This window comes from Schistocerca americana, chromosome X, assembly GCF_021461395.2.
Source record: "Schistocerca americana isolate TAMUIC-IGC-003095 chromosome X, iqSchAmer2.1, whole genome shotgun sequence".
NCBI classification, from domain to species: domain Eukaryota; kingdom Metazoa; phylum Arthropoda; class Insecta; order Orthoptera; family Acrididae; genus Schistocerca; species Schistocerca americana.
Window position 1 is genome coordinate 184,794,880 of NC_060130.1, and position 27,506 is coordinate 184,822,385.

Consider the following 27,506-nt stretch of genomic DNA (forward strand, 5'->3'; position numbering starts at 1 on the left):
TTCCATAATTATTTTTTTAGTTACTTAGGTTTCTTAATTGGTTTTTGAGGCTTTTTTTTATTTTTTTATCTGAAGAATATCAATACGAGGCCACTGTTAAAAAGTATTACATGTGTATGTGCATGATTTTGATGTATTACATACTCCTATTCTTTACTACTTCTCTCTCAGAAAAACGTGCATTCTTGTACAAGATTACAAAACATAACAAGCAGATGTGTCCACCTGCCCCCTCCTCCTCTTCCCCTGTGTTCAAGACCCCATGAATAGGGCACCTCTAGCTGTCACTCCGCTGTGCAGCACTTTGTGCTCGGAAATTTGGTGCCTTCGGTGGGGCAGAATAAGTGACACACAACTGGTGTGTGCAACATTTAAAAGCTGTACTTCCTGAAGGGCACAGCCACATACTATCAGAATTAGGGACTAAATTTCATATGAGATCAACTGCTGTAGTTGACGTCTTCCCGGTGTTCATTTTCTCCTTCAAATATGAAGTCGAGTTGGTAATGTTACCTTGCAAGGCATACACAATAAAACAAAAGGGGAGAGAGAAAGAATGTCAGTGGAAGGATAAGAAATGACGACCACTGTTGTTGGGGGAATGGGGCATTCAAATGGATAATAAGGGTAAGGATGTTTGTGACAGTGGTAAGAAGCGGTGGTACAGTACCACCACAAACCTGAAAAACTTTAAATCTCATAACTACACAACACTTTTACAAATGGGAACTTCCAAATCAACCAAATGGTCAAACAGAACCACTAACCCAGCAAACTGTAGCAGAGAAACATACTAAATGTCGTCAGAGTATCTTACAGTGTGCAGATGCTGACAAGTAGACAATTTAATGGTATCAGATCTTCTCAGTAAGAGATCTGTGGTATTCACATTTGTAGAACACTGAAAATGGCCAGCATGAAAGTTAGTAAGTAGGTCTTCTCTTCACAGTATGTCATGTCACGGGAAACAAAAATGTCTTCTGAATGAAAACCAGGACATCGACAGACTGCTTTGAAGCGAATTTTGTCCATGGAGACCAACACAATACGTACTGAAGCGCAGTCTACATACCACAACTGCCAAATGATATTCATACATATCAACACATTAAAATTTTAGGAATTAGATGACATATAATTTCTTTAAAAAACTGTACTATTCATACAAATTGGATACATGAACACTGTGATACCACAACAAACTTATCATTCCTATCAAAGTATTTTCATCCGCCCAGCCACATTGACTTCTGAAAAAATGTTGTGTCCATCTGTCATTGCTGTCCATTGTCACTTTACCTTTCTGTTCTCTAAAGTGAGATATAACATTACATGTCATACACTCTATGCTAACGGTGAGATTTAAAAATGGGAAACACATTAAAGAGTGTAGAGCCCATCAACAAGAGGACTATTTCAAGGTTGATGGTAATGCGTAAGGAATAAAGACAAATAATGAGAAAACGCTACAAAAATCATGTATTTTTCAGATATTGTAAATTATATATCACTGCGTTTAATAGGTCATACCCACTCTATTCTCCATCTCCAACTCTGTCTCTCTCTTTTCAAGAAACTCATCAACATAAGAAAAACACAAACCTCTCAACACGTGGTGGTTATATTTAAACTTTCGTTACCTGAGCCAGTGTAGATGGATAGCTATTTACAGTATGGGCACTAAACTTTATAGGAACAATGTTCAGACTCTGCGCTGCAGATTTTGCATAGCTAGTAGTGTTAGTGTCATAACTTGCTGCTAGGTGCCTGTACTGGTACGGTAATGTACAGGTGAAACACAAGCACTAGTGTGCATTATAGTTGCAGACAGCCATCACGCATCTGGACAAGGCGACCAGTGCTTTACTGGTAAAGCTATTGGTCAACAGTATTGGTCTTGTGGTAATTACTGAAGATTTTCGCTCAACATACTGCCATTAATAGAGCTTTTTAAAAAATTCTGTAAATACAACTAACTTAAACGGTAAAACTACTATCTTTTGAATTTAATAACAAAATTCAGAACTTCCATTTGTGACTTCTCAAACAATATGAAGCACAACTATTAATGTACGCTTTTGACTTCAGATGTACAGAGCTAGTGAAACTAATTTACATAGTACCTACAGTACACTAACGAAGTCTCTTTATTCGATACAGTGAGAAATAACAGTGTGTAATCATTTGGCTTTTCAGATCATCACAGCCTAGGATATGCTGTGCTCTAGTGAAGACTCTAAAATGAAACATTTTCCATTGAAAGCATAATGTTCCTGTCAAAGCAAACAACATGATTTACCAGTCACATTTACAATTCCTTGTGTTACATCCGCTAGACTGAACCTGGACATTCACAACACAACAAATCTCAGACTACAAAACAGAAATTTATACAAATTCTGAAAATTTGACACTCAGTGGTTTCCATTAGACAGCAGTACGTAAGAACTGAAGGGTCATCACAACCTGTAAGTGGTATGAACGTCGTCATATTGCTAAACTTTGTCCTATAGCTTACCACAATCTGTACACTGATGCATTCCACTGGTAATAGGGAGCATCTGCATGTTTAGTGTGAAATTCAAATCTGAGCCAGTGTAGCTTGTCAAGTAACAAACCTCATTAGGTAGTTACGGGGGAGGGGGGGGGGGGGGGAAGGTAACCAAAAAGTACATAAGAATTGTAATACTTTAAGTCTGTAATGGGCTTTATCTAAAGTTAATTGTAGGAGGGAAAAAACTGTTGTTTCTGTGGACAAGCTTCAGAAACTCATGAATGCCCCTTTTGCCCCTTAACAATAGCCTCCCTACAAGTATCAAAGGATGTAAAAAAGTGGATGGATTGCCATTTACTTGTGCTTCCCATCATCATTCACCACATAACTTACAGTAAATTCAGCATTTAAAAATATACAGCCTGTATTACATTGGCCTGGCAGTTTTTTCTACAACCAACAAAATTCTAAAATACGAAAAGCTGATTTGTCAGCTGAGGAAAAAAAAAAAAAAAGAGTATATCCAATGATTCTAACAAAACAATAATACAATATTTGATATGCTTGTATAGAGAGATTTTATTTTGAACAGGACAGCAGTAATGTACCAACCTATAAACTAAGAGAGAATTAATTCACACTACCTTATGGATTCACTGACAACTTCCAGCCTCACAGTAATTAAAGAAAGGAATACAGTGCTCTATACCATTCAGAAATGAAATTAATAGGAGCTGCAAGAAAGCTAAAGCAAAATAACTGTAGAAAAAATTTGAATACTTTTAAAAAAGGGACAAATACAACATACAGAAACAGTCAATATAACTTTCAAAGAATTGAAAAGTAGAAGTGTGAACATTAAGTGTGTAAAATTAATTCCATTGTTAAATACAGAGGTGTAGATAAGTGGAAAGAGCACACCAAGAAAACGGAAGGATCTGCCTGCTGCTGTGGTAGAGGAAACATGGAAGAGAGACAGGATCCTATACAAGAGAGAGTTTGACAGAGTTTTGGAAGACTTAAGCAAACAGAAATCACTGTTCAGCAGACTCAGCCAATGAGTAGGAAAGCTACGAAAACACTAATGTTACGAAGATGACGTTACTGCTCCTAGGTAGCACTCGTGGCTGAGGTTTAGCACGAAAGATTAGAGTAACGTCCCATCGACAATGAGGTAATTAGTGGTGGAGCGCAAGCTCCGATTATGGAGGGATGATGGAAAGAAATTGCTCATGCCCTTTCAAAGCAACCACCCCAGCATTTGCCTTAAGCGATTTAGGGAAATTGCAGAAAACCTAAGCCTGGGTAGCCAGATGGACATTTGAACCATCATCTAACAAGGTGTGAGCCCAGCATGCTCAGAACAGCATGCACTCTTGCTCGTTGCACAGCTTTAGGTCCCCTGATTGACGTTAGGTGAAGAGCATTAGTTCACCAGCACTTACAAGCGGAGTACTGGGCTGAAAGCTAAGGGCTTTTTTGTAACGATTTCACAAATATGACGAGATATTAATTGTGGTTGGGCACCCCACAGCTTCAATAAGGATAGGGCAGGGCATACAGCATAGGTGGTGACTGGACAAGATAGACTCCCTAATTGGTTTCACCAACAAGTGTACAGTCGAGTTGTACCAGTGGGACAATCTGCCTCTGCTCAGCAGTGCTGCATGGCAGATAAGTGCAGAGCTGAAGATAGTACAGATGGTTGTTGGCCAGGCAGTGCACATTGCACTGGTACCAGTGTGAACTATTGGGACACAGACACATTAAGAATGATCTGCACCTCAGCAGGACTGGGAAGGGAAGGTTGGTAGAATTAATTATTGATATTACAATAGGTATGCGTGGTCAAACATCTGTTGTCGTGGGTAGGATGACTAGGTCTTTTTGCAAGATAAATTCTGACAACAGGCTCCCCTCCCTTACAACTGTCACAACTAGTTTAGAAATTTCAGCAACATGTACATGGAAGATAAAATGTACCACACCAAACTGCACAAACACCACAAAAATTTGGTCAGAATTATTTATTCTTCATCAAAACGTGTAGTCTGTTAAAAATAAAATATCAGCTTGAATCTTAATTACGGTCTCTGAACAGCACAGTGGTATACATTACAGAGCACTGACACAGAGGCAATGAAATACTGCATATAGTGCTATCATCATATGAATCTCAAGCTGCTACTACAGCAGAACTATCTTAAAGGGTAGTCAATCACAAATTTATATCACAGATGGCACACTTTACAGCTACAGAAGAAATGAACAAATAAATAAATAAATATCACAATTGGTGTATGTAAAATATTGCATTACCATTCAAACTAACATAGCTAGCCATCCATAAGAGTTAATCAATCTTTGCATGTACCAATCACCAAGTGATAATGTGGACAATTCCTTCAACAGATTAACAGAAGTCCTGGAAAGAGTTTCAGCCCCCATATCTAATATTATAACAGGGCCTATGGGTAGATGTGAATATTAACACAGGTGGTGAGGGTGAAATAACTAATAACGTACCTTTTGAACACTTCTAATATGGCACAAATGGCAAACCTTGCTACAGGAGACCAAAAAGTTCAGCATCACTCTTAGATCATGCGTCATACACTGGCAACTTAACAACTTTTACACTGTTACCCTTAGGGATGTTGGGAGTCGTCAAGGGCACTTCAAGATAGGAACTCAGAAAAACAATGCAGAGAGCAGGAAAAATTAGTAGTGTTTAGGTTCCCGGAGCTAAAAAGTAACACCAGAGCCCTGCAAATTGCTGAGACATTGGGCAGCTGTCCCAGGTGAGAAGTTCCAGTTCAGAGAATTAACTGGTAACTCCATCCACCACCTAGATGCTGTCTTAAGGCATCACAGTAGAAGATGGCCATGAAAAGGCATGTCTTAGCAGACGCAGCAAGCTTGATACTTGCCCTAACAACTGCACTGTCAGTGGGTTTACACAGGTTAGAATGCTGCTACAGCAACAGTCAAACTCAAAAGGATGGAGGGTGGCATCAAGTGACATACAATACTGTTGTTGCTGGCCATAATGGGAGTGGCAGGGACGTTCAGCTATCAACTGAACACTGTTGATACCAAACTTTGAGTTTGTTAATGTAAAATCAAGAAGCATCCCTACCTACCGAGTAAAAGTACAGGAGGACTCTAAATATGGTTGTCAGAAGTGCCTGGAGGTGCAGAGCAACTCGCCAGATTGGCTGAAGCTTGTTAAGAGCAGTGGATTGGTGGGCTGACAACAGGAAGGGAGAAATAATGTGCTGTCACAATTCTTTAAAAATCTATGTTTTTGTATTCAGTGGGAGTTCTCAGTCACATTGCTGAGGTGCAGACTCTGTGTCACTCATGACCAGCCTCAGTAAGCTCAGACATGTCTGTTTTTCTCATTGAGTGCTGCACTTCTTCTGTTAGTACTCACCCTGTGACTTAAGACACTGACTTCTGTGTGCAACCAATGTTTAGAATTAGATTCCAGTGTAGTAGTTATTCTGAGCATACAAAGTGTTGATACCATGAGCCTCCTGCTGCAAGTATCCTGTGGAGTCCCTGAATCTGCAACTCTAGTAGGTGATCTGTGGCACTGTTTGGCACTGATCCAAGTTATCCACCTGCCTTCACCGGGAATCTGTCTTTCTGCATTTGCTCTTCACTGCTCTGAAATTGCAGACTGACCACAAAACCCTGTCTTCCCTCTATCCTTTGTTAGGACACAGCATGTACTTACAGACAACAGGGAGCACTATAAAATATTTATAATAGATTTTGGTCTGTCTGATCATTCCTGTTAAATAATAAAGCTAACATGGTAAAATCCGCAAAACTGCAGTCCTGTAAATGGATCTTCTTGAAACATAAAATACATACCTTCTCTTTAAGGCATTGGCAAATCAAACCTGTGACGAAATGTAAACCATCAGACGAAGAGTTCTCTAAATCCTGCACACTGTTTAAATTAATTTTTAAAGGGACATTTCCAACAACAATCACTACTACAGCAGCATCTAAGGAAAAGGAGATGGATAACTGCAAATATTAGAAAGTTTTCCCCAACACTTAAATTTCACAGTTTTTTTACAAAACACTACAGTAAACAACAGTTCCTCGATTACTATCACAAGTATAAGATGATACCCAGGATGGTACAGCTTGCAACATAAAAATCATTCAATGACAAAATAACATACAATACAAAAAATTAAAGCAATGGGGATGGAGTAAAAGAAAATCCTCAGGACCTGAAAAATTTTGTAATTGACTATTTTCCTGGTAGCGTGGAGAAGTTGCAACAAAAACACATGTAGCATCCACAATTAATTACACAGCAAGCACAATAATGATGTTTCCCTCCATAAAGCTTGAATTCAGGAGGCCAATACAGAAACTAAAAAAGAAGTCAGCAGATACAGATGAGGTTCCAGTATCTGTTCTCAAGACATGTGCAGGGAGCATAGAAACCCTATTAACGAACATAAATGAGTCTTTTACTTCAGGTGTCTTTAAAGAATGCATGGATTGTACCTTCACTAAAGAAATGCAATGTGGAGAACCAAGAAAACTACAGGTCACTTTCATTATCTTATGCATTCTCAAAAATAATTGAATCAATCATGAAAGATAGACTAATGAGTTGCATGATTAAATACAACCTTTTGAATGAAGCACAGCTCAGTTTGTGGACTGGAAGAGGTACATCAGCCATTACAGATTTCACAAAAGTGGAACTGCAAGCTCTTGACAAGAATGACCGCATTACAGGTGTGTTCTTAGACATGTGCAAGGCTTTTAACACTGCTGACCACAAAATACTACTAAACACAATAAAAGTGCTAGGTGTAAGAGGAATGGTGAACGAGTGGTTTCAGTCTGGAAAACAGGGTGCCTAAGTTAGAGGTAGTTCACAAATCTGCAAATCATAATTTTTTTTTAGTAAAACAATTGTCAGGTAAGAAACATGTAAACATAGGAGTTTATCAGGGAAGTGTTGGGTACAATTTTGTTCTTAACACACGTGACTTTTCTGACAGTATAAGACATGGAGAGAAAGGTCTTATAAAACACCAGACTATCTATTATGAGCAGCAAATAAATCCCTCAAGGATGTTCACAACTGGGCAAAATATAACAAATTAACACTTAATAGAAAGAAAATGAACAGCAGCATTCAGCATAAAGGGGGAGCATAATTCTGTTGCATCAAGCATAGGTGATAAATCAAAAGCTTCTATAACAAACACGAAGTCTTTAAGTATAAATACTGTTTGCAATTAACACAGAATGAACAAAGAAATATTCCGGCAAAAAGAATGTCATCATATGTTACGCTCTTATGAGTTTTGTTATCAATTAGTAACAGCCAATGGTCTGTGGTTTCTTATTTACACTCAGTTCTTAGCTATGGGATTCTTTTCCGAGGATCGAAGGCACAAAACCTAGACACAATTTTCAAACTGCAGAAAAGGGCAATGAAAATAGTAACTAGAAGTTGTAGTCAGCTCACTGTACGGAACTGTTTTCAAAACTAGGTATCCTTCCTTTACCAAGTGAGTACATCGAGCAATCTGTTGTGGGTGTCAGGGAAAACATTAAGTGCTTCACAAACTGTCTTAACATAATCACAGACTAAGAGACACTTTGGACTTACATTTACCAAGGAAGAAACAAATAAAAAAACTCTTAACATCTTTTCTATCAAGGAAAAAAGTGTACAATCAATTTATCTAGCACATGAAACCAATTACTAAAATATATTTCTTTGAAAAGGTGGTAAAACTTCACAAATGGCTGTCAGGGAAATCAAAGATTGCGGAACAGCTGAATTGTGAAGCAGTGTTTCATATGATTTTTTTAAAAAATTAAATCGTGGGGCTAGGGAGAGGGATGGGTGAAGACTAATGAGTTGCACGATTTCTGACAGTATAAGTAATATCACATTCCCTCAATCATTGCCAGAATCTACACATGGGAGGACAGTTGTAAACTTTAGCCAAAAGGACAGGACACATACTTCATAAGTAATGCCTATAATAAAATAAATAAATAAAACTATAATAAATACACTATTAAAGAATACTTATGGGACTCGGTAGTTGTTAATAATGAATCAGGACAACTACAGCACATTACAATATATTATCATAATGTAATGCTTTTACAAGGAATCATGTGCCAAGATCCACAGTGCGTGATACTACAGTCTTATCATTATCGTGAGTTTAACATCTCATGCATCTGGTGAGTCGGTTATTCAGACAGTCCGAACGTAGGACATGAAGCCACACAAGGGTCATAGTTGCATGTTCATGCACCTGGAGTCAGTTTTCCAAGCAGACTGGTAGGAATGCAAAGGACACAGTAGCATGTTCATGGTACAAGAGTCACTAGTTGGTGTCCTTGGTATGTACAGTGATAAGCTATGTTCTAGAATACAAGTTATCTGGTGCAAACTGCAGATCATCAAAAGAACACTGTACAACAGGGATGAATCAAATGAAGCAGTGCAGATGTTTAGATGATGACCTCATATTTGGAAGGATAGATTTGCTCTGTCCAGGATGGATTTGCTCTGTCCGGTCATCCTGATTTAGGTTTTCTGTGGTTCTCATTAATCGGTTCAGGCTAATGCCAGGTTGACCCCATGAGCAAGGTCATGGCGACCACCTGTCCTAGTAAAAAAAAAAAAGACACACGTATATGTTCTATGTAGATGTATATTTTGAGCTACCTGTTTTCATTGTATCACAAAGACAAATCCTCTATTATTGTGAGATGATACCTGGATGAATAATAACTAAATCCTGGGAGAAGTGGTAGATATCATTACTTCGGAATTTCTAAAACCGTTGTGAGGAATGCCAACCACACAGTTATTCTAGTTACTGTGCAGGATTTACGAGACTGGAGAGATACCTTAAGACTTTTTGAAGAATATCATCCCCAAAACACTGAAAATTGGAAAGCTGATGAACGTAAGACTGGACAGACAATCTGCTAGACAGCTCAAGCAACTGAGTTCTTGACCAGAATAATATACAAAAGATAGGAAAAGAAAGTAGAGGATCTGTCAAACAATGATCAGTTGGCTTTAGGAAACCTACAGGTGTCACACAGGCAGTCCTAATACTTGGCTTGAGAATGAAAGTAAGGCATCAGCAAAACCCTGACACTTCCATAAAATTTCTCAATCTAGGAAGAAAACAAAAACCATGACAAAATAATCAAGACATACATCATACATGCTACAGGGAAAGATGTAGGCCTATACAATTTACAGAAGAAAAGGGAACAATGAGAATGGAAGAGTAAGAAAGAAGTCATTAGGTTAAAAAAGGCAGAAGAGGACAATATATAGCTTTTCCTCTATTGTCCAACTTGGGTATCACAGAAGCAATGGGCTTAGTAAACAACAAAACACCCCACCAATAGAACAAATACCATGACAGACTCTTCATCAAAGCTACGGCCTATCACCTGTCCTATCTTAAAAATGCATACTTATATATTCTGTGTATGTATATTTTTGAGCTATATATTTCCATTGTATTATTACAACAAAGCCAATATCAATGTAAGATGATCCCTCCATGAATAAATAAATGAATATGGTGGAGATGACCATTGGAGGGCTTCACTAAAAATGAAAACATTAGCAAAACAAAAATTGATCAACTATTGGGACCTTTATAGGAATAAGGGGTTTTGGGGCAGGCATGTTCCTATTGTCAACACATTTGAACACATTAAAAGCTTGGGAATCTCAGTCCACAAAAGACAGATGCAAGTCTTCTTCAGAAAGGTAAATACAACCACATTCCTGATGAAAACTCTGTAGGCTAAAGAATTTCGATGACCAATTCCATAGCCTCAACAACATACAACTAAACTGAACTTAACATAACCTAGGCCTCCAAAGACACCAAAAGAAATATTCAAAAATGGGATAAAAATTTGGGGGGACTTGACGACGATGACAATGTTGTTATCCTCTTTGAGAGTGATGAAGAATTACAGGACTTTATGAAATGACTGGACAGTCCACTGAGATGAACTCAGCATCAAAATTAGAGACCACATAATAAACATAGTGGGGGAATTCTGCTACCAGCAAGTAAAATAATATACAGTACAACAGATGAAGCAAGAACATGAAGAGACCCAACAGCCCAGACAATGAGAGCTTTCTGCATCAAAGGAAGTCTGCTAACAACATTATCTAAGATAGGCCTTCATTTCTGAGAATTTTTTTCTACAACAGAACATTCCATGGAATTGTGACATGAACAGTAGAACAGTTAAAGAAGAAATTTACAGCATTTGATATGTCGTGTTAAAGAAGGTTATTGAAAATTAAGCAGACTGATAATATAAAGAGTCACAAGGTTCTGTGTAAGGAAATGAATATATGGTAACTAGAAAGAACATGACTATAAGGTTTGTGTTAAAAAGTCACGAAACAACTTCCATGATTCTAAATGGAGCCAAAGAGGGCAAAAATTGTGGGAAAATAGGCCTATTGAGATTGGAATGTACACACCATACAATTTACAACATAGGAAATGTTACATTGATATTATGAGAGCAGCATAAAAGAATTATCATTCGGAAATTTACAAAATACGATACGAACACACACACACACACACACACACACACACACACACACACTCACTCTCTCTCTCTCTCTCTCTCTCTGCCGGCTATCGGAGATGCGACTTGTTTATCTACAACTGCTGGCTTTCGACAGAAAATAAACGCTGGGCGACTGCTACAGTTGTCAGTTGAGAAAAGAACTGGTGCAGAGTCTCACCAAGTGGAGCTGAGCCCAAGGTGTAATGAAGCAACTCTCCCAATGAGCTACAACTTGCAAGTATGCGGTCTGCAAAACTGAATTACCCTAGCACAACATTTTTATCTTTAAATGAATCGAAAATCCACTTACGGATACAATAATGTAGCCCACAAATACAAAACTTTTTCACGGTGACGAGATCCTTTCATTAAGGTTTTACAAAAACAGGTTCATTCCCCTGACACCGAACACGCCTAGAACACCCGGCACGCAAGCACACACGATCCAAACTAGTAGTCTTCTAAAACAGATGACATCTGATCCTACCAATTCAAAGTTATCAAAAATGCATCGTCATCCTAAATATTTTACAGTGAAACTTTACTTTCTTTCAAATGCTACAAATAAAAAATAGCTGTCCTAAAAAAACTCACTCATACGAACATGTTACAAACTGCGAACATCACACTCACTAATCTGTTTGACAACTCTGAACGCCGAACAGTTTTCTGAAGCGGATATCAAAACACTTGCGTCACTTCTTCTGGCGATTCTCGCTTCTTTTCCTCTCAGACTTAAGGTGCTCCAGAAGAAATTCGTAGTTCTCAGCTGTTGTGTTTACGTCCCTCTTAATTTCTCTTAATAACAGTAAATACTTTGTTAAAACAAGTCTTAAACGTCTCAACGTAAGTAATTCAATCCGAGAGTAAGGCTCACTATCCGTTATAGAATTACTTTCTACGTCTGAAGACAAGGCCTCTGAATTATTAAAATCTGAATCCATAATGCTTAGCTACGCTAACCACTACGCACCCCTTTATAACATCCAACTTGTAATCAAATTTTGTCTACGAAATCATGCCGCCAGAATTATACGTGGTGGCATGCCTGCTAAAGGAAACAATTGAACGTAGAGCAATCCTATAGTGATAGAAATTGGAAAAGACAGAGAATGCATCAGTTTTCATACAGTTGTCATTGCCTGTAAATACGTGTAAAAGGAAAAAAGAAGCAGTATGACTTTTTTTATCTTAAAACTGCAGTTCCTAAGGCGGCTACAATTCTGTTATGTGTGTAGAGGGGTGGGGAAGAAACGCGCCACTTCAAACATCGTGAGTGTGTGTGTGTGTGTGTGTGTGTGTGTAATGAACGTTTAAGCCCGGTCCACACGCAACGATCTGTCTGCGCAGACATCGGCGCAGATGTCTGTACATGCAAAAGATCGCTGCAAATGTGGTGTGTTCACACGACACAAACCCCAATCTACTACTCGCCCGCCACCTGTCGGTGTAGAAAAGAAATATCAGTGGCAAGCGACTACGCTTCCCGAAAACGTCAAAATTTAATTCAGTTATTTTGAAAAATAGAAATGGAGGAAGTTCTGTTGTGGTCTGTGTTCACAACTTGTGTTGCAAAAAACATTCAGACCAACCGCAGGAAACAGAGAAAGTGGTCAAAATGGTGCAGACAGTGGCTGCTAAAGCGAAAGCAGTTTTGTCACGTAAATTTACTGCGAGAGTTGCAGGGCGAACCTGTTTTGTTTTACATAACCTCGTGTTCCACTTCCTCGCACATTGGCACTCCAATTTCATCTTCAATTGTACTCCTGCTTGGTCTTGGCGTTTCTTGATCACTAAGAAAGCCAAGTAGATCAAAATACCATAACGTTGGCTGGTATACTTGATCTACTCCTACACCAGATCTTCTAGATTTCTGAACTTTGGATAACTCTTTTCGGTAAACAGTTCGCTGACAGACTAATTTACTTGACTTGCCTTCATGAACTCATCTTTCAGGAAAGCGTAAATAGCTTCACATGTGTTGGGTATTATTTCACTCAATGCTTGTTTCGATATTGCAGATGAAAATTCCAAATCATTGTAGCTCCTTCCTGTTGCTAGGAATCTTAATGTTACTGCCAGGCGTTCATGAGGAGAAATTTCCCTTCTCATACAAGTATTTTTCTCATAATATGAGGGGTTACATGCTTTAAGAGATAATTATATAAGTTTCGACATCCATCCGCAAATAATTTCGCCAGTTCGCAACGAAATTATTTTTTTATTACCGTTTCTCTGTTTGCCGAGGCGCCAACTGCCCGCAATTTTTCAATTAGAGCATTGTATGCTGCTGTCTTTTTGTCTCGGTCACTATATTCTTTAATTTTAATCTTCCACAAACATGGGTGGTTTCTGTATATTTCAATGAATTCACTTACAAACTCTCGAGAACACTGACGAGTATCAGCCATTTTAATGCCCTGTGCACACAAATACAAACACTAGACTGAGCAAACAGCTGTTTCGCGCCAGATTTGCGACGATCTCCTGTCCACACGCTCCAACTTGTCTGCGCAGATGTGGTTTGAACCGACAGATTTGAGAGGTTTCGCTCAAACCTCCAACTCCAACTTCCAGGTTTGCACACACCTCAGGTTGGTGCAAATCTTCTGTTCACACGCAACGATCTGTCTGCGCAGATGTGATGTGCGCAGACATTTGCGCAGACAGATCGTTGCAAGTTTAGCGCAAGTTGTGATTTTTTAAGAGAACAACATGGGGAGCTATTGAAATACCAGCATCTGAAATACCACCAGGCCAGTTCATACTTTACGGAACGGAACTTTCCCACGAAACATTCCACACTCCACATTGCACTTCAAACGGCAGGCCTGCTACGGGACTTAAAAACCTCAAAAGAGAGATGATATTCCCTGCAACTCTAAAAAAGTTTGTAATGGAAGAATGCTATAGTGTGGCTGAGTTAGGTTAACTGGGTCGTCCTTTTTTTTTTTTAGTCATTATCTATATAACTTACTTTCATTACATTTTAGAATATGTCTGGGGTACATGTTTTCTTTACAATGAGGTGTTTGAGGACTCTATTACCACAGTCTATTTTATTAGACTGTGCTATTACTTTCAATTTTTGTTGAATCTTAACTAATTAACTTATTCACAAAGTGACCACTTAACCTAACTAGTAAGGTTGTGTGGACCGAGCTATAAATGTTATTGCAACAACATTTAGTTAGTGGTTGATACATTAAACATAACCGATCGAAATTTTAAATAGCAACAATCGTATAGAAGGCTGTATTTCTATAAATCAACAGTGAAACAAATCATGTCATCAAATCTTTGGCGGAAGTCTTTAAGTGGATGGGGAAGTTTTGTAATAATATTAGTAGTGGCAAAAAATGCATTTTCATCCCTCAAGGAAAATCTATTGGAAGGTATGTGGTGCTTATAGAAAGTCACTTAAACACCAGGCCAAAGGTACTTCTTCACAACAGCTATAAAGTTGAACCTGTGCCCTTTTTTACTCCATGCACTTTACCAATTATGAAGTCACCTGTTTCAGTTCCTGAAAAATCCTCATCTTCTTGAACGTCTTCATTTCAAGAACAGTCAGATTCCTTTAATGCCAACTGAGTACTGGTTTTTGTGGAGTAGGTTTCTTCTTTTTCTTTGATTCTCTGGCAAAGGCTTCTTCTAGGTGTGTTTTTACAGGTGAACTCATAAGTATAAGAGATTCTCCTTTCTTTCGGCAATGACTATTTCTTTTTCAGGGAAAACACTGTGGAAATGGAAGCAAGGCTTCAGGAGGCACAAATAATTCTGCTTGGAGTTCTTGTTCATGCGGACAAGAGGGAATTATATTACCAATGAAGGTACCAGGAACTGAAGGAACTCGATCACTAAGAGACACCAGAAAAGGTGAAGGAACTGGACCTGGAACTGCAGTAGGGACGTTACTTTCTGAAACTACTCTTGCAGTCTCAGGCTGCTCAAAGGCTGAACAGAGAACCTGCTTCCTCAAAGGATTTGTCATAGAAAGTCATTATTCCTGTAACTTTGAAACATCTGCTGATATTAGAGGGAGTGAGAACAGATGGAAATGCTTCACCCACTAAGCCAACTATATCATAGATACGAAGTGCCTAACCAGGATGATTTAGTAGCTACCTGTCACAGGCTTTCTTGTAATAGGACTTGAAAGGCTCATAAATGGCAACATCCAAAGGCTGCAGCTTATGGCTGCAATGTGGCAGTATCGTTAGAAAAACTTTGTGATTTTCTTTGGCAATGTTTTCATGATTATTGGTGATAGTCAGTTTTTGATTTTCTTTGGCCGGCCGAAGTGGTCGAGCGGTTCTAGGCGCTTCAGTCTGGAACTGTGCAACTGCTACAGTCGCAGGTTCGAATTCTGCTTCGAGCATGGATGTGTGTGATGTCCTTAGGTTAGTTAGGTTTAAGTAGTTCTAGTTCCAGTTAGGCCGTTGTGGAGTATATGATCTTGAAAATGGACATGTGGGAACACAAAAAATGGAGGAACTGCTTTTCAAGTGCTCTTGATAATTCTACACATGGTTAAAGGGCGTGTCTCTTTCTACAGAAGTTATCTTCACCACTTGCTTCTAGCCATGTGGAGACACTACCTTTCCTGGCTTCTGTACCATTGTGAGGCAAAGTCATCAAGGTTGTACGAGGGTAACTCTTCAACAGTTGGCAGCATTGGTATGCGGCGTGTACTGGCTTGTTCCATAGTCTCTTCTCTATAGCTCCAGTTGGTGGGAAGCCTTAGCATTGAATAGTTGTGTTGTTACCATGGAGGTAGAATAAGGGGAGATGGCGCTACAGACTTGCGCTGTACGTTGTTTTGAAGCCAGTGGGCGGGGCCTGCCGCCATCTTGGATCCCCCAAAACATTAGCAGATGAGTGTTTACAATTGCTTCTTGTTCGTTATTTATGTCGTGTGCACTTGATATTTGCTTTATATAGTAAATGTTACTCGGTTTTAGTGAACAACACAGCATAAGGAACGCAACTTCAAACGTTTTTCTCGTCTTAAATGCGTATTCGATACAGTAATACATAAAAATATTACGCTTCTTGCCTCAGTACTGTAATTCCTTTTTGTTTATACACTTAGAATAATCGAGAAGAGACGTATGTGCTATGAAAAGCGTGCTTTTGTAATCCATTTCTATTCACTTTCATTGTGTTTGTGTCGATAATTGATAAAGCCAGAACTCCAAAAACAATGATTGATAGTTTAGAGGCACCGATTTGTATTCGTTGCATTTTCAAGTCAAATGCAAATTTTAAATGTTCACGTTTGCAAGAAACTTACCTTATTTCCTTTGGTGTCCCATAGATGTATGCAGGGATGATATAAACAAGCCAGCTGTCATGTCAACAAAGTGAAAAATACGTTAAATTACGAAGGAACAGAACTGAATTTAAGATTGTCAGTCCCATTGCAATTTCCACATCTGCTTTCTTTTTAAATTGAACCTACCAAATGACATTCAGCGTGGCAAAGAACAGAAATTTACAGGGTAATACGACAACACAGTGATTAATGTAATGATCTAAGCCTGGACTTCGATAGGGAACTTTGCATTAACAAATATGTAACCATTTAAGTACTTATAATTTAACCACTGTAACAGGTGTTCCACACATTTTACTGAAGATTTAATTAACTACATGTAGTTACATTAGTTTTATATTAAATTATTGTATTTTAAAACATTAGTCCCCATTTCCAGGATATTTCTTCCCAGGACTTTTCAGTTACTTCAGAATAACCACACAGTGAAAACCAAGTGTAATGCTCACTTCCAGACAGCTCTTCGCCTTGGATTGATAGAAATCTAAAGTTAAATCACAGAAATAAAACCATACTGTAAAACTTTACAGTGCATCAGAATTTCAAGTATATATAAGAAAATAGCGCTTAAATAAGTCCACTTACGAATGAAATGTGATTTGTTTAAACTTTAGACTACAATCAGAACGATTAGTACACCCGTGAGCGACGCAAGCCCGGCATTTTTTATCAAAACACTTCACGACTACACGGAATCAAACCACCAGAAGCGAATGTTTTGGGGTAGCTAACATGGCGGACCTTCTCTTGGGTCGGCTTCAAGTTTGTGACGTCATGACAACTCCTCTTCTTTTTACCTCCATGGTTGTTACAATATAAAGCATGGAACCCTGCGCAGACAGTTGGTCAATGCAATTTAAGCAATGTGCAGTCATTGAATTCTTGACAGCAGAAGGTGTCACCCCAAAGGAGCTTCATCAAAGAATGAAAGCAGTTTATGGTGATTGTGTTGATGTGAGTACTGTGCATCGTTGGGCAAGTAAGTTTAAAGATGTTAAGGTGGGAACATCTGACCTGCATGACAAACAAGGAGTTTCACAATCAAAATGTTGACGATCGTTGTATTACTCAGAGAGGAATTGCAAGCAAAATCGGCATTTCACAAGAACGTGTGGGTCACATTATTGCTTTGCTTGGCTATCGGAAGAACTGTGCATGATGGGTTCCCCGGATGCTGACTCCTGAAATGAAAGTGCACAGACTTGAAATTTGCCAGGAACTCCTCTCATGTTACAAGAATGAAGGTGATGCCTTTGTCCATTCAATTGTGACAGTAGACAAAACGTGGGTACACCATTACGACCCAGAGACGAAACGTCAGTCTATGGACTATCGACACAAAGACTCGCCGCAGAAAAATAAATTCAACACTCAGCCCTCTGCTGGAAAAATCATGGCCACAGTGTTCTGGGACGCAGATGGCGTAATCCTTGTTGATTTCCTTTATCATGGAACAATAATAAATTCAGAGTGTAACATCACAACCCTGTGAACTCTGAAACGATGGCTAACAAGGGTCCAAAAGGAAAAGGGAAATGTTTTCCTTTAGCATGACCATGCCAAACCACACACTTCAGGTGCCACCACAGCAGATCTTCAGAGACTGAATCTCACCACTGTACAGCATCCTCCATACATCCCAGATTTAGCACCATTTGACTTCCATCTGTTCCTGATAATGAAAGATGATTTGTGGGGACATCATTTTGCTTCTGATGAAGACATTGAGAGAACTGTGAGACTGTGGTTGCAGGAACAGAGTGTCGACTTCTTCCATGGCGGCTTCAGAAAACTTGTTCATTGTTAATAGAAATGTATCCAATTGGCTGGTGATTATGTGGAAAAGTGAATATTGGTGATTAAAGATCACATTCTAAGGATTATTTATGCATTTGATTTATTAAAATATTCCCATCCAATCCCAATTAACGAAGTTCGAGGCATTACTTTTCATTCAACCCTCGTAGATGTCTTTTGGTCCAAATTTGAATTTTTGATAAGCTTCTTTCAAATTGGTACAAAATTTACTAACGTTTGACCTACTGAAAGTAGTTGCACTACTCAGACCAGTAGCTTAGTTTATACCTTTTCATGAAAGAACAAAACCACTTCTTCCAGCCATTTTTCTTGTTGCCAGTCTTGCAGGAGTTACTTGTTAGCAGCAGCAAATTCATATGCTAACTTCCTCATAACTGTGAAAGATAAATCATAAGGTATACCAGCAATTTCTTTTAAGTGGGAATGCGCAGAAAGGTTTTCTTTTGAGTAAACATTTTTTGTGCTCATTTGATGGCCTAAAATTTACTTCACAGTCATCAATAGATCTGCTGGCGAAACATTCTAGCATTGTTTGAGGAATTTTAAATTCATTAGATGCTGCAATAATTCTATTTCCTTCTTTGATAAGTGTCTCTGCTACTTTGAGATCTTCCATTGAATATAACCGGTGGTTGGTTGTATGGCATCTGAAAGAAAAAAAAACTGTAATTGAACTAAAGTAGGTCTAAAGTACACTTCATCACAATTTGCACAAAAAAGATGGAAAATGCTTTTGAAATGATAAAGATCTGTAATTTACAAAAGGAAATAATTACATTGGGGTTATGTGGACTGGCCCACATACCATAACTGCCTTGGTGTCCAGTTAACCTAACCACACATGTTTCCTCTCTAAGTCACTAAAACAATTGTTTAACAAGCATTAATACAAAACAATCTGCTGTAAGGAGTAAACACCTTTGCTATAGTATGTTTGGCTTTTCCAGTACCCTTCTTGAAATAACAAACTAACTATAAACAAAATGAGTGGGGGAAAATACTTCTGACCTTTGGAAACAAACAAACCCACTCAAAACAATTGCTTGCTGGTTTTGAGCTGTTTCTAATAGCTGTAGTTGTTTGATGTGAGAAGTTTCTTGAGCCATCAGGTGGAAGACACAGGAAAAGCTTCTGCTACGATTTACAAGCAAGGACCAGTTGGCTTGACCTGTCCACTTAACCCAACTCTTCTCTACATAAGCAGACAGTGAGCAAAAGTTCATCCAGCGAGTGGTATATTTTATGTACCACATTAAGAGAAACTTAAATTAGAAATTAGTGTTGGAAAGTAAACTAGAATTAAAACTACTCATGTACAATATAAGATAATCTTATATCACAAAACTGTGTTTTTTAACTCTTTTGTATCCATTGTAAATCATTGTGCACTGTGTAATGTTATGAAGATACTGTGCAAGCTATTATATGTATTTACTGCTTAACATAGTGTACATATATTGTTTAGATTGTAGGTAGAATGATGTGTTCAATATTACAAGAACATAGCTTAACTTACAGGACAAATAAAGATCTAAAGATCACAATCACAGTCAAGGTTTCTTGGGAAGAAAGTTTTGATTTTGACACTGCAGGAGGGGGGGGGGGGGGGAACTGTGTCGTGGATTGCTAAACTGGTATTACTGGCATGTAGTAACAGTAAGTTAGTAAGTATCAAGTGAGAAATTGCTGTTTTCAATACTGTTAGTATTATATGTCTCAGTCATTAATCGAAACAGTGATTTTTTTCCCCAACACGAATACAAATGGCAATTAAATCCTAAACTGGTATTACTGGCATGTAGTAACAGTAAGTTATTAAGTATCAAGTGAGAAACTGCTTTTTCAATACTGTTAGTATTATATGTCTCAGTCATTAATCGAAACAGTGATTTTTTTCCCCAACACGAATACAAATGGCAATTAAATGGATATGAATTGTAATTAAACTAATATCCCTCACCTTGTTAATTTCAACATGTAATAATAAAATTTGAGTCTGTTGTAATGTATGTAGTTCATAGTAGCCGAGGCATAATTGTATCATCGAAAACGCTTTAATATGAGAGATGAATTGTGACATGATCAGTTCAAAAGAAACTGATTATGAGTACATCCGCATGCCTGCCAAGTATTTTTTGATGCTTTTTAACCCTATTGTATGCCATTTCAGTAATTTCTTTATGAACTGCAGACTCATTTTAATACATTCAAAACTATTTACATTCTTGAACATTAGCTGCTATTTATTTGTATAAAAGACCTTTGGGCCTTGTCATTGCTTCTATGCATTGTGTGTACGTATCAAGTTTTTTTTTCCGCCTGCAACATTTAGCTCTCTAGCATGTCTGCCCATTACACTTTCTTCACGCGCATTTGTTAACCCACAGCCATCACATATTCTATTACATTTAGCACAAAACTCAATTCCTACTCAGTTTCAGCTACCACTGCTGCATACTCAAATGATTTGTATTGTGCTAATTTTCTGTCATTAACAAACAACAACAGTTCTTTAATTTCCTTTTCAGTGAAGAAATAAACAACAGTGGTGACAATGAACTTGTCTCACATCTTTCCTGGTTTGGGCTCCTTATACAAATCTGAAAGTGCAGACTATCCTAATTCGCTTTGAAGGAAGAGAGTGGATTTCCTCCTCCCAGCTTAAAAAAAGAAAAACATTTTATTTGATTACAGACTATGAAACATCTTTCTATATTTTTAGCGCCACAATAAGCTATTAAATATGACCTCCTTTGGATTCTGAATGTGCCTGTCCCTCAACATACAAAATACCCAGTGGTTCCTCACTGTGGTCATTTATGGCAGCCGCTTACAGTAAACAGAAGACGATCGCTTCCTTTGATCAAATCTAAAAGGTGAGAGACTAGATCTGATCACATCAATTTGACAAAAGGCAACATTTGACAAAATTTCCTTATTACACTATGTCAAATGTATTTGACACACCAACTTTGTCAAAGAAATTTGATTGTGGAATACCGGCCTTAAGACCACTTAGATTTGATCAAAGAAAGTAATCGTCTTCTGTTTACTGCAAGTATAAAGCTAGCCTCCTTGGTTTAATGTAGTGCCTATGGCTATTGGAAACTTTACTTGGTGTATTTCATCAATGACAAAGTTGGTTGAACTGTATAAAGTCCTGTATAACTTTCAGCATCCATAACATAAAAATACATTAGGCTATAAAAATTGCAGATGCCATTAGCTGTGAAGTGCGACCAGGATGTACTTCAGAAGATGTAAATAAGAAAGTCAGTGAGCTCCGCACTAGTTATTTCAATTAGAAGGCAAAAGTTTGTAATGACATTCTTATTTAACTCACTATATATATATGCAAATAATATTTACATAACATACAAATATTTTACATAATTTTGTTTGTTGCAGATATGGCAAAGAATGAGCAAAACTGTAGCCAGTATACAGACTGTTTACCAGTTGGAAGTGTATTGGTTCCCATTTTTAAAATTTCTGGAACCATCCGTCATGGCTGACGAAAGTGTGAGTAACGTAGAGAGTGTGAGTGAGAGAGGAGCTCCCAACTTCGATGATGTTCCTTAGAGAGGTACATATGTTTACATTTGGTTATTAAATGTGATTTGTGTGGCAAGGACATTTTTCCCAGCACCATTATAATATGTTTTAAAATTGTCTCTGTTCGCTCCTCCGCATATAGCACATCCAGAGGCAGCTTCGCAACATGTAGGTTGCATTTAATGTACATCGTCAGTGCTTTGTGGCTCAAGATGCAACAGATATCCTGTTGATGTGGACACAGCTTCACTTTTTGTGGAGGTAGATCTATAGAAGTAAGAAAAGTCCTGAAGCGACTGGCCAGAATGCTGAACACACTTTCCACTATCCTTCTTCCTTGTCACAACCTGTAATTCAGAATCTTTTCTTCCTTAGTGATTTCCTTCAAGGGATACAGTTTCATAATATTCTTGTGGCACAACCACTGGTGTTGTTGTATTTATGTTCCCTATCTTTTTGCCTCCAGAAATGTTCAGAATAATTCCACCAACATGACATCCCCAGAATTTAATTTTTGCAAATACCCGAGCATCACCAACTAGTCCATTGGTTCCAACTTCTACATCTAACTGCAAGTTAGCTTCTTCAAGGGAAAATAAAATTATGCTGTTGAAGGATATCTGATTCAGCAAGTGAGAGTCACTACCATGTGGACATTTTGAGTGAAGATACTTTCTATCTATTGCTCTTCTTGTGTTATCAGCATTCTACTTTCCTTCAAAATCATTTGCAATTTGTTCCATTCTTCTTTGCATGTGTCTACCTGTAAACAAATCTTCGTATACCTAATATAATATATAACTATTGTTCTTCGTTCTATGTTTGTAGCAGGCATCAGAGGCCCAAGAAGAACAAGGAGAGGAGGATGAAGTTGAAGTTGGCCAGTGTGAGCCCCAGCCTCCAAGAGAGAGAAAAGGAAAATCCTATGATGTTTTTCTGAAGGCTGAAGGCAGTGGTCGAAATGATGAGGAGGCATGCAGAACCGGCCAGTGAAGATTCGTTTCTGTGCCTTCTAGAACCATGTTGCTTGCGAATTGTGAGAGATGAGTATTGTGTGTGTTGGGGGGGGGGGGGGGGGGCAGAGGGCGCAGATATATTTCTGAGAGGTGCAATAAACAGAGATCAACCAAATGCTGACACTCAAGTGGAACATTTTATGAAGATTGCCACAGCTTTCCACTGCTGGTTACATTCAAGCTGCTTTTGAACTGGCAGGAATAGAGGAGGAGGACACTTTGGGAGTGAAGAGAGAGAGAGAGAGAGACAGAGAGAGTGTGTGTATATTTTCCAATATATTTTCAACTAGTGCTTTATAGATGAGAACCGTTCTTAGTGGCTATATTGTCTGCTAAACAGCTATCTAACTCCATCTACATCTACATACATACTCCGCAGTCCACTGTATGATGCATGGCACAGGTAGCGATGTACCATTAGCAGTCATTTCCTCTCTTGTCCCACTCGCAAATAGAGCAAGTGAAGAAAAGACTGTTTGAAAGCTTCCATACAAGCCCTAATTTCTCGCATCATATCTTCATCATCCTCACTCATAATGTACACTGGCGGCAATAGAATCATTCTGCAGTCGGCCTGAAATGCTAATTCTCTAAATTTCTGCAATAATGACATGCGAAAAGACCATTGACTTCCCTCCAGGGATTCCCATTTAAGTTCACAAACCATATCTCCAATAACTGCATGCTGATCCAACCTATGGTAACAAATCTAGCAGCATGTCTCTGAATTGCTTCAGTGTCTTCCCTTAATTCAACCTTGTGGGGATCCCAAACACTTGAACAATCCTCAAGAATGGGATTCACTAGTATGGTGTATGTCGCCTTTATGGGTGAGCTACACTTTTCCAGAAATCTTCCAATTAAACAAAGTTGGGCATTCAGCTTCCCTACTATTATCATTACATGCTTGTTCCATTTCGTATCAGTTTCTAACATTACGCCTAGCTATTTAATCAATGTGACTATGTCAAGTAGCACACAACTGTATTCGAACATTGTTTTTACTACTTACCAGCATCAACTTACATTTTTTCTACATGTAGAGCAATTTGCCATTCAACACACCAACTAGAAATTTTGTTTAAGTTATCTTGTACACTCCTCCAGTCACTCAATGATGGTACGTCCCTGTACATCACAGCATCATCAGCAAACAGCCCTAAATTGCTGCTCTCTCTGTCTGTCGGATCATTTATGTATATAAAGAACAGGAGTAGCCCTATGTCACTTCCCTGGAGCCCTCCTGACGATACCCTTGTCTCTGATGATATTCATTCTACAATGCTTTATAAACCGCTTCACACACTTCTAGTATTATCTTTGTCAATGCCCACTGCGGTATTTGAGTGCTATATTGTAAACTAGAGTAACTTTCTACCGTTACACACAGTGTTACGGCAAGTCTGTCTTTTCGGATACAGAATTTCTCAGACGAGTCTACTGCTTCGCAGTATGAGAAGCCACTTTCCTGAGCACATGTGTAGATATACTCTCGTCCATTTTCAAGTAATTTTCATGCAACTTTACGTCCTCAGCTTGCAGTTCCTCTAACAAATTTTGTTGAATGCTTTTATTGTCTCACTGTGAAACCTACAGCTTCACCCAAGTTCGTTTTATGTTTTTCTACTCCTCTCCTAAATGTAAATACACTGCAGTTGTAGTCCAGACAACTACAGAGTATAGTAACAAGTCTTCATTGGCTGTTGTGAAGAAACTATGACAAAATGCTTGACGAAATTGTAATACAGTAAACTCCAGTTTATCCGAAATGATAAGGACGGGCCGGCGTAGTGGCCGAGCGGTTCTAGGCGCTTCAGTCTGGAACCACGCGACCGCTACGGTCGCAGATTCGAATCCTGCCTCGGCCATGGATGTGCGTGATGTCCTTATGTTAGTTAGGTTTAATTAGTTCTAAGTTCTAGGGGACTGACGACCTCAGAAGTTAAGTCCCATAGTGCTCAGAGCCATTTGAAACATTTTTTGATAGGGCCGGTTCGGATAACGAAAATTTCGGATAAACCGAAGTCCCCTTGTTTTCATGCGTGAAACACCCCGAATTGCGTCAATACCGCGAAATATCATCGTAAAACGTGCATAGGGTACATAGAATGTTATTGATATGGTTGTGAATAAGCCTGGATGTTTTTGACTGAAAAGATGTTAAAAAGGCGCCAAAGTATGATTGAAAACGCAAACTTTTTAAATGCTAAATAACCAAGCTATTTTATTTTGCGGTCTTACAAAAAAACCACCTTGTTTGGCAGCAGGAAAAAATAGGAGTTTTAATTTTATTACCTATTCTTCTGAATAAAAAATAAACTATTGTACAAACTTATGAAACAAATCTAGAGATTACTCAAAGGAACGAAAAGTTTGTCTAGAGGAACTGTAAAGTAAAAAAACAAAAACCTTTAACTTATGGACGTTGAAGTTCTAGAACGCTTATTAGAATTTATTTTTTGGTAAAATATCAGTTATGATTTTTAGTTTTTTGGCTTCAGAAACTTTTGTTTCGGCAATATGTCTGCAACGTTAGAATATTGGGATAAGTCGCCTCCTCTTGTTGGCTGATGTACCCCAGGGCGGTTTGAGTCGCTTAGTAACCAACAGTGTGAGGAATCTTTTTGGTCTGCTTCGTCATCAGAGACATATTCTTCTGACGCTTTCTCATTGATCGCAATTTGGACGATTTCTTCCTCCTTTCTGCTTTCCCTTCTTTGCTTACAACTGGGTTTCCATCTGAGCTCTTGATATTCATACAAGTGGTTCTCTTTTCTCCAAAGGTCTCTCTAATTTTCCTGTACCCTGTATCTATCTTACCCCTAATGAGATAAGCCTCTACATCCTTACATTTGTCCTCTAGCCATCCCTGCTTAGCCATTTTGTACTTCTTGTCGATCTCATTTTTGAGACGTTTGTATTCCTTTTTGCCTGCTTTATTTACTGCATTTTTATATTTTCTCCTTTCATCAATTAAATTCAATATTTCTTCTGTTACCCAAGGATTTCTACTAGCTCTCGTCTTTTTACCTACCTGATCCTCTGCTGCCTTCACTACTTCATCCCTCAGAGCTACCCATTCTTCTTCTACTGTACTTCTTTCACCCAGTCCTGTCAATTGTTCCCTTATGCTCTCCCTGAAACTCTGTACAACCTCTGGTTTAGTCAGTTTATCCAGGTCCCACCTGCTTAAATTCCCACCTTTTTGCAGTTTCTTCGGTTTTAATCTACAGTTCATAACCAATAGATTGTGGTCAGAGTCCACATCTGCCCCTGGAAATGTCTTACAATTTAAAACCTGGTTCCTAAATCTCTGTCTTACCATTCTATAATCTATCTGATACCTTCTAGTATCTCCAGGTTTCTTCCATGTATACAACCTCCTTCCATGATCCTTGAACCAAGTGTTAGCTACGATTAAGTTATGCTCTGTGTCGAACTAAACACATCAAAAAGTTTTGCCTCTCCAGTTCCCAGAACTCTTGAAGATAGACGTTGACTGTGGATATTGTATCACAGACGCAGTCCCTTTGACTGTTCAGAGATGTCACTAAACTTGCCCATAGATGTAAACAACCATGCAAGAGCAGCTTCTGTTAGATGGAGGGGGTCCAACAGACGATCAGTTCCAGTCATTCCATCAGGAAGGAGGTACACGGCTTGTGTTGTCTGTAGTTCAACCATGCCTAGATGGTCAATAACGCGATTCGATCGCGTCCGCGTTGTTACTTGTGCCAGGAAGGGCTCTCAACAAGGGAAGTGTCCAGGCGTCTCGGAGTGAAGCAAAGCGATGGAGGAGATACAGAGACACAGGAACTGTCGATGACATGCTTCGCTCAGGCCGCCCAAGGGCTACTACTGCCAGTGGATGACCGCTACCTACGGATTATGGCTTGGAGGAACCCTGACAGCAACGCCACCCTGTTGAATAATGTTACAACAACCTGTGCACAATAGGCTGCATGCTGCGCAACTTCACTCCCAACGTCCGTGGCGATGTCCATCTTTGCAACCATGACACCATGCAGCACAATACAGATGAGAACAACAACATGCCGAATGGACTGCTCACGATTGGCATCATGTTCTCTTCACCGATGCGTGTCTCATATGCCTTCAACCAGATAATCGTCAGAGACGTGTTTGGAGGCAACCCGGTCGGGCGCCATATTTATGAAAACTAGCCAGATATGTAAAAATTGGTCTCATAGTAAATGAAAATAAAATATATTGTAATGTCACACTCTGAGGCCAGAAGAACCCCTAAAGATTTAAATACAATTGGGGATGTTTAAAAGGTGTATCGTCTTTTAGTTACTTGGAAGCCCTAACATCATACAATAGCAGCATTGGGAAGGCTATAAGGTAAGTGGGACAAGTGAGGAATCGAGCTTACTTTGCAAATTGACAACTCTGAGAGAGAGCCTTTTTATAAGAAGAACAAAACTGCTAATATATAACTCCCCAGTTTGCCCAGTTGTCACATATGGGTCAGAGGTGTGACACTGATAGATGACAAAACCGCTTTATGAAGCTTGAACAAGTAGTGCTATGTAAATATGTGGCCCAATAATGGAGGAAGAAGGTTGCAGGATACGCTGTAACACAGAGCTACACTGAAGAGCCAAAGAAACTGGTACAC

The 27,506-nt window shown here is 38.8% G+C and overlaps 1 protein-coding gene across 5 annotated transcripts in view; it reads right to left on the bottom strand.

Annotated features, from left to right (window-relative positions):
- Positions 1–12,236, bottom strand: part of LOC124555728 (ATP-binding cassette sub-family B member 6) — a 144,974-nt gene extending 132,738 nt beyond the window's left edge. Inside the window, exon 1 of one of the 5 annotated variants that reach the window (XM_047129748.1) lies at positions 12,111–12,236. The gene's annotated coding sequence lies outside the window, so the exon portion shown is untranslated. Of the gene's footprint in view, positions 1–11,315; positions 11,333–11,447; positions 11,643–11,731; positions 12,091–12,110 lie in introns of those variants that run through there. The other 4 variants (XM_047129745.1, XM_047129747.1, XM_047129746.1 and 1 more) reach the window with 4 other exon arrangements.
- Positions 12,237–27,506: the final 15,270 nt, after the last annotated feature.